The following is an 8038-nucleotide window of genomic DNA, read 5'->3' as shown; positions in this document are numbered from 1 at the left end:
TGCCTATGTGACTGTCGCAGAGCCCGGCTGCCAAATTCGAAACGTCCAGCGATTACGCCCACACGAAAGCTGCCAGCCTGAAAGTCTACCTGGTTTTCACTGTCCCTTGGAACTGCATTCGCTGCCGCACAGACATTCGCGCTCTGCAAAAGCCTTGGTTAGTTATGATGCAACAATGCCTATGTGACACTCGCAGAGTCCGGCTGCCAAATTCGAAACGTCCAGCGATAGCGCCCACACGAAAGCTGCCAGCACTGGAAGCTCTACCTGGTTTTCACTGTCCCTTGGAACTGCATTCGCTGCCACACAGACATTCGCGCTCTGCAATAGCTTTGGTTGGTTATGATGCAACAATGCCTATGTGACTGTCGCAGAGCCCGGCTGCCAAATTCGAAACGTCCAGCGATTGCGCCCACACGAAAGCTGCCAGCACTGAAAGCTCTACCTGGTTTTCACTGTCCCTTGGAACTGCATTCGCTGCCGCACAGACATTCGCGCTCTGCAAGAGCTTTGGTTGTTTATGATGCAACAATGCCTATGTGACTCTGGCAGAGCCCGGCTGCCAAATTCGAAACGTCCCGCGATTGCGCCCACACGAAAGCTGCCAGCACTGAAAGCTCTACCTGGTTTTCACTGTCCCTTGGAACTGCATTCGCTGCCGCACAGACATTCGCGCTCTGCAAGAGCTTTGGTTGGTTATGATGCAACAATGCCTATGTGACTGTCGCAGAGCCCGGCTGCCAAATTAGAAACGTCCAGCGATTGCGCCCACACGAAAGCTGCCAGCACTGAAAGCTCTACCTGGTTTTCACTGTCCCTTGGAACTGCATTCGCTGCCGCACAGACATTCGCGCTCTGCAAGAGCTTTGGTTGGTTATGATGCAACAATGCCTATGTGACTGTCGAAGAGCCCGGCTGCCAAATTCGAAACGTCCAGCGATTACGCCCACACGAAAGCTGCCAGCCTGAAAGGTCTACCTGGTTTTCACTGTCCCTTGGAACTGCATTCGCTGCCGCACAGACATTCGCGCTCTGCAAATGCCTTGGTTGGCTATGATGCAACAATGCCTATGTGACTCTGGCAGAGCCCGGCTGCCAAATTCGAAACGTCCAGCGATTGCGCCCACACGAAAGCTGCCGGCACTGAAAGCTCTACCTGGTTTTCACTGTCCCTTGGAACTGCATTCGCTGCCGCACAGACATTCGCCCTCTGCAAGAGCTTCGGTTGGTTATGATGCAACAATGCCTATGTGACTGTCGCAGAGCCCGGCTGCCAAATTCGAAACGTCCAGCGATTGCGCCCACATGAAAGCTGCCAGCACTGGAAGCTCTACCTGGTTTTCACTGTCCCTTGGAACTGCATTCGCTGCCGCACAGACATTCACACTGTGCAAAATCTTTTGTTGGTTATGATGCAACAATGCCTATGTGAATCTGGCCGACCCCAGCTGCTAAATTCGAAACGTCCAGCGATTGCGCCCACACGAAAGCTGCCAGCACTGAAAGCTCTACCTGGTTTTCACTGTCCCTTGGAACTGCATTCGCTGCAGCACAGACATTCGCGCTCTGCAAATGCCTTGGTTGGTTATGATGCAACAATGCCTATGTGACTGTCGCAGAGCCCGGCTGCCAAATTCGAAACGTCCAGCGATTGAGTCCACACGAAAGATGCCAGCACTGAAAGCTCTACCTGGTTTTCACTGTCCCTTGGAACTGCATTCGCTGCCGCACAGACATTCGCCCTCTGCAAGATGTTTGGTTGGGTATGATACAACAATGCTTATGTGACTGTCGCAGAGCCCGGCTGCCAAATTCTAAAAGTCCAGCGATTACGCCCACACGAATGCTGCCAGCATGAAAGGTCTACCTGGTTTTCACTGTCCCTTGGAACTGCATTCGCTGCCGCACAGACATTCGCGCTCTGCAAAAGCCTTGGTTGGTTATGATGCAACAATGCCTATGTGACTCTGGCAGAGCCCAGCTGCCAAATTCGAAACGTCCCGCGATTGCGCCCACACGAAAGCTGCCAGCACTGAAAGCTCTACCTGGTTTTCACTGTCCCTTGGAACTGCATTCGCTGCCGCACAGACATTCGCGCTCTGCAATAGCTTTGGTTGGTTATGATGCAACAATGCCTATGTGACTGTCGCAGAGCCCGGCTGCCAAATTCGAAACGTCCAGCGATTGCGCCCACACGAAAGCTGCCAGCACTGAAAGCTCTACCTGGTTTTCACTGTCCCTTGGAACTGCATTCGCTGCCGCACAGACATTCGCGCTCTGCAAGAGCTTTGATTGTTTATGATGCAACAATGCCTACGTGACTCTGGCAGAGCCCGGCTGCCAAATTCGAAACGTCCCGCGATTGCGCCCACACGAAAGCTGCCAGCATGAAAGGTCTACCTGGTTTTAACTGTCCCTTGGAACTGCATTCGCTGCCGCACAGACATTCGCGCTCTGCAAGAGCTTTGGTTGGTTATGATGCAACAATGCCTATGTGACTGTCGCAGAGCCCGGCTGCCAAATTAGAAACGTCCAGCGATTGCGCCCACACGAAAGCTGCCAGCACTGAAAGCTCTACCTGGTTTTCACTGTCCCTTGGAACTGCATTCGCTGCCGCACAGACATTCGCGCTCTGCAAGAGCTTTGGTTGGTTATGATGCAACAATGCCTATGTGACTGTCGAAGAGCCCGGCTGCCAAATTCGAAACGTCCAGCGATTACGCCCACACGAAAGCTGCCAGCCTGAAAGGTCTACCTGGTTTTCACTGTCCCTTGGAACTGCATTCGCTGCCGCACAGACATTCGCGCTATGCAAGAGCTTTGATTGTTTATGATGCAACAATGCCTACGTGACTCTGGCAGAGCCCGGCTGCCAAATTCGAAACGTCCCGCGATTGCGCCCACACGAAAGCTGCCAGCACTGAAAGCTCTACCTGGTTTTCACTGTCCCTTGGAACTGCATTCGCTGCCGCACAGACATTCGTGCTCTGCAAGAGCTTTGGTTGGTTATGATGCAACAATGCCTATGTGACTGTCGCAGAGCCCGGCTGCCAAATTCGAAACGTCCAGCGATTACGCCCACACGAAAGCTGCCAGCCTGAAAGGTCTACCTGGTTTTCACTGTCCCTTGGAACTGCATTCGCTGCCGCACAGACATTCGCGCTCTGCAAAAGCCTTGGTTAGTTATGATGCAACAATGCCTATGTGACACTCGCAGAGTCCGGCTGCCAAATTCGAAACGTCCAGCGATAGCGCCCACACGAAAGCTGCCAGCACTGCAAGCTCTACCTGGTTTTCACTGTCCCTTGGAACTGCATTCGCTGCCACACAGACATTCGCGCTCTGCAATAGCTTTGGTTGGTTATGATGCAACAATGCCTATGTGACTGTCGCAGAGCCCGGCTGCCAAATTCGAAACGTCCAGCGATTGCGCCCACACGAAAGCTGCCAGCACTGAAAGCTCTACCTGGTTTTCACTGTCCCTTGGAACTGCATTCGCTGCCGCACAGACATTCGCGCTCTGCAAGAGCTTTGGTTGTTTATGATGCAACAATGCCTATGTGACTCTGGCAGAGCCCGGCTGCCAAATTCGAAACGTCCCGCGATTGCGCCCACACGAAAGCTGCCAGCACTGAAAGCTCTACCTGGTTTTCACTGTCCCTTGGAACTGCATTCGCTGCCGCACAGACATTCGCGCTCTGCAAGAGCTTTGGTTGGTTATGATGCAACAATGCCTATGTGACTGTCGAAGAGCCCGGCTGCCAAATTCGAAACGTCCAGCGATTGCGCCCACACGAAAGCTGCCAGCACTGAAAGCTCTACCTGGTTTTCACTGTCCCTTGGAACTGCATTCGCTGCCGCACAGACATTCGCGCTCTGCAAGATCTTTGGTTGGGTATGATGCAACAATGCCTATGTGACTGTCGCAGAGCCCGGCTGCCAAATTCGAAACGTCCAGCGATTGCGCCCACACGAAAGCTGCCAGCACTGAAAGCTCTACCTGGTTTTCACTGTCCCTTGGAACTGCATTCGCTGCCGCACAGACATTCGCGCTCTGCAAAAGCCTTCGTTAGTTATGATGCAACAATGCCTATGTGACTCTGGCAGAGCCCAGCTGCCAAATTCGAAACGTCCCGCGATTGCGCCCACACGAAAGCTGCCAGCACTGAAAGCTCTACCTGGTTTTCACTGTCCCTTGGAACTGCATTCGCTGCCGCACAGACATTCGCGCTCTGCAAATGCCTTGGTTGGTTATGATGCAACAATGCCTATGTGACTGTCGCAGAACCCGGCTGCCAAATTCGAAACGTCCCGCGATTGCGCCCAGACGAAAGCTGCCAGTACTGAGAGGTCTACCTGGTTTTCACTGTCCCTTGGAACTGCATTCGCTGCCGCACAGACATTCGCGCTCTGCAAAAGCCTTGGTTAGTTATGATGCAACAATGCCTATGTGACACTCGCAGAGTCCGGCTGCCAAATTCGAAACGTCCAGCGATTACGCCCACATGAATGCTGCCAGCATGAAAGGTCTACCTGGTTTTCACTGTCCCTTGGAACTGCATTCGCTGCCGCACAGACATTCGCGCTCTGCAAAAGCCTTGGTTAGTTATGATGCAACAATGCCTATGTGACACTCGCAGAGTCCGGCTGCCAAATTCGAAACGTCCAGCGATAGCGCCCACACGAAAGCTGCCAGCACTGCAAGCTCTACCTGGTTTTCACTGTCCCTTGGAACTGCATTCGCTGCCGCACAGACATTCGCGCTCTGCAAATGCCTTGGTTGGCTATGATGCAACAATGCCTATGTGACTCTGGCAGAGCCCGGCTGCCAAATTCGAAACGTCCAGCGATAGCGCCCACACGAAAGCTGCCAGCACTGAAAGCTCTACCTGGTTTTCACTGTCCCTTGGAACTGCATTCGCTGCCGCACAGACATTCGCGCTCTGCAAATGCCTTGGTTAGTTATGATGCAACAATGCGTCGTGACTGTCGCAGAGCCCGGCTGCCAAATTCGAAACGTCCCGCGATTGCGCCCACACGAAAGCTGCCAGCACTGAAAGCTCTACCTGGTTTTCACTGTCCCTTGGAACTGCATTCGCTGCCGCACAGACATTCACGCTATGCAAAAGCTTTGGTTGGTTATGATGCAACAATGCCTATGTGACTCTGGCCGAGCCCGGCTGCCAAATTCGAAACGTCCAGCGATTGCGCCCACACGAAAGCTGCCAGCACTGAAAGCTCTACCTGGTTTTCACTGTCCCTTGGAACTGCATTCGCTGCCGCACAGACATTCGCGCTCTGCAAGAGCTTTGGTTGGTTATGACGCAACAATGCCTATGTGACTGTCGAAGAGCCCGGCTGCCAAATTCGAAACGTCCAGCGATTGCGCCCACACGAAAGCTGCCAGCACTGAAAGCTCTACCTGGTTTTCACTGTCCCTTGGAACTGCATTCGCTGCCGCACAGACATTCGCGCTCTGCAAGATGTTTGGTTGGGTATGATGCAACAATGCCTATGTGACTGTCGCAGAGCCCGGCTGCCAAATTCGAAACGTCCAGCGATTGCGCCCACACGAAAGCTGCCAGCACTGAAAGCTCTACCTGGTTTTCACTGTCCCTTGGAACTGCATTCGCTGCCGCACAGACATTCGCGCTCTGCAAAAGCCTTCGTTAGTTATGATGCAACAATGCCTATGTGACTCTGGCAGAGCCCAGCTGCCAAATTCGAAACGTCCCGCGATTGCGCCCACACGAAAGCTGCCAGCACTGAAAGGTCTACCTGGTTTTCACTGTCCCTTGGAACTGCATTCGCTGCCGCACACACATTCGCGCTCTGCAAATGCCTTGGTTGGTTATGATGCAACAATGCCTATGTGACTGTCGCAGAACCCGGCTGCCAAATTCGAAACGTCCAGCGATGGCGCCCACACGAAAAAAGCTCTACCTGGTTTTCACTGTCCCTTGGAACTGCATTCGCTGCCGTACAGACATTCGCGCTCTGCAAAACCTTTGGTTGGTTATGATGCAACAATGCCTATGTGACTGTCGCAGAGCCCGGCTGCAAAATTCGAAACGTCCAGCGATTGCGCCCACACGAAAGCTGCCAGCACTGAAAGCTCTACCTGGTTTTCACTGTCCCTTGGAACTGCATTCGCTGCCGCACAGATATTCGCGCTATGCAAGAGCTTTGATTGTGTATGATGCAACAATGCCTACGTGACTCTGGCAGAGCCCGGCTGCCAAATTCGAAACGTCCCGCGATTGCGCCCACACGAAAGCTGCCAGCACTGAAAGCTCTACCTGGTTTTCACTGTCCCTTGGAACTGCATTCGCTGCCGCACAGACATTCGCGCTCTGCAAATGCCTTGGTTGTTTATGATGCAACAAAGCCTATGTGACTGTCGCAGAGCCCGGCTGCCAAATTCGAAACATCCAGAGATTGCGCCCACACGAAAGCTCCCAGCACTGAAAGGTCTACCTGGTTTTCACTGTCCCTTGGAACTGCATTCGCTGCCGCACAGACATTCACGCTCTGCAAATGCCTTGGTTGGTTATGATGCAACAATGCCTATGTGACTCTGGCCGAGCCCGGCTGCCAAATTCGAAACGTCCAGCGATTGCGCCCACACGAAAGCTGCCAGCACTGAAAGCTCTACCTGGTTTTCACTGTCCCTTGGAACTGCATTCGCTGCCGCACAGACATTCGCGCTCTGCAAGATGTTTGGTTGGGTATGATGCAACAATGCCTATGTGACTGTCGCAGAGCCCGGCTGCCAAATTCGAAACGTCCAGCGATTGCGCCCACACGAAAGCTGCCAGCACTGAAAGCTCTACCTGGTTTTCACTGTCCCTTGGAACTGCATTCGCTGCAGCACAGACATTCGCGCTCTGCAAAAGCCTTCGTTAGTTATGATGCAACAATGCCTATGTGACTCTGGCAGAGCCCAGCTGCCAAATTCGAAACGTCCCGCGATTGCGCCCACACGAAAGCTGCCAGCACTGAAAGGTCTACCTGGTTTTCACTGTCCCTTGGAACTGCATTCGCTGCCGCACACACATTCGCGCTCTGCAAATGCCTTGGTTGGTTATGATGCAACAATGCCTATGTGACTGTCGCAGAACCCGGCTGCCAAATTCGAAACGTCCAGCGATGGCGCCCACACGAAAAAAGCTCTACCTGGTTTTCACTGCCCCTTGGAACTGCATTCGCTGCCGTACAGACATTCGCGCTCTGCAAAACCTTTGGTTGGTTATGATGCAACAATGCCTATGTGACTGTCGCAGAGCCCGGCTGCAAAATTCGAAACGTCCAGCGATTGCGCCCACACGAAAGCTGCCAGCACTGAAAGCTCTACCTGGTTTTCACTGTCCCTTGGAACTGCATTCGCTGCCGCACAGATATTCGCGCTATGCAAGAGCTTTGATTGTTTATGATGCAACAATGCCTACGTGACTCTGGCAGAGCCCGGCTGCCAAATTCGAAACGTCCCGCGATTGCGCCCACACGAAAGCTGCCAGCACTGAAAGCTCTACCTGGTTTTCACTGTCCCTTGGAACTGCATTCGCTGCCGCACAGACATTCGCGCTCTGCAAGAGCTTTGGTTGGTTATGATGCAACAATGCCTATGTGACTGTCGCAGAGCCCGGCTGCCAAATTCGAAACGTCCAGCGATTACGCCCACACGAAAGCTGCCAGCCTGAAAGTCTACCTGGTTTTCACTGTCCCTTGGAACTGCATTCGCTGCCGCACAGACATTCGCGCTCTGCAAAAGCCTTGGTTAGTTATGATGCAACAATGCCTATGTGACACTCGCAGAGTCCGGCTGCCAAATTCGAAACGTCCAGCGATAGCGCCCACACGAAAGCTGCCAGCACTGGAAGCTCTACCTGGTTTTCACTGTCCCTTGGAACTGCATTCGCTGCCACACAGACATTCGCGCTCTGCAATAGCTTTGGTTGGTTATGATGCAACAATGCCTATGTGACTGTCGCAGAGCCCGGCTGCCAAATTCGAAACGTCCAGCGATTGCGCCCACACG

Source organism: Mycteria americana, unplaced genomic scaffold (genome assembly GCF_035582795.1).
Source record: "Mycteria americana isolate JAX WOST 10 ecotype Jacksonville Zoo and Gardens unplaced genomic scaffold, USCA_MyAme_1.0 Scaffold_38, whole genome shotgun sequence".
Classification (NCBI taxonomy): domain Eukaryota; kingdom Metazoa; phylum Chordata; class Aves; order Ciconiiformes; family Ciconiidae; genus Mycteria; species Mycteria americana.
This window is presented reverse-complemented; position numbering follows the sequence as displayed.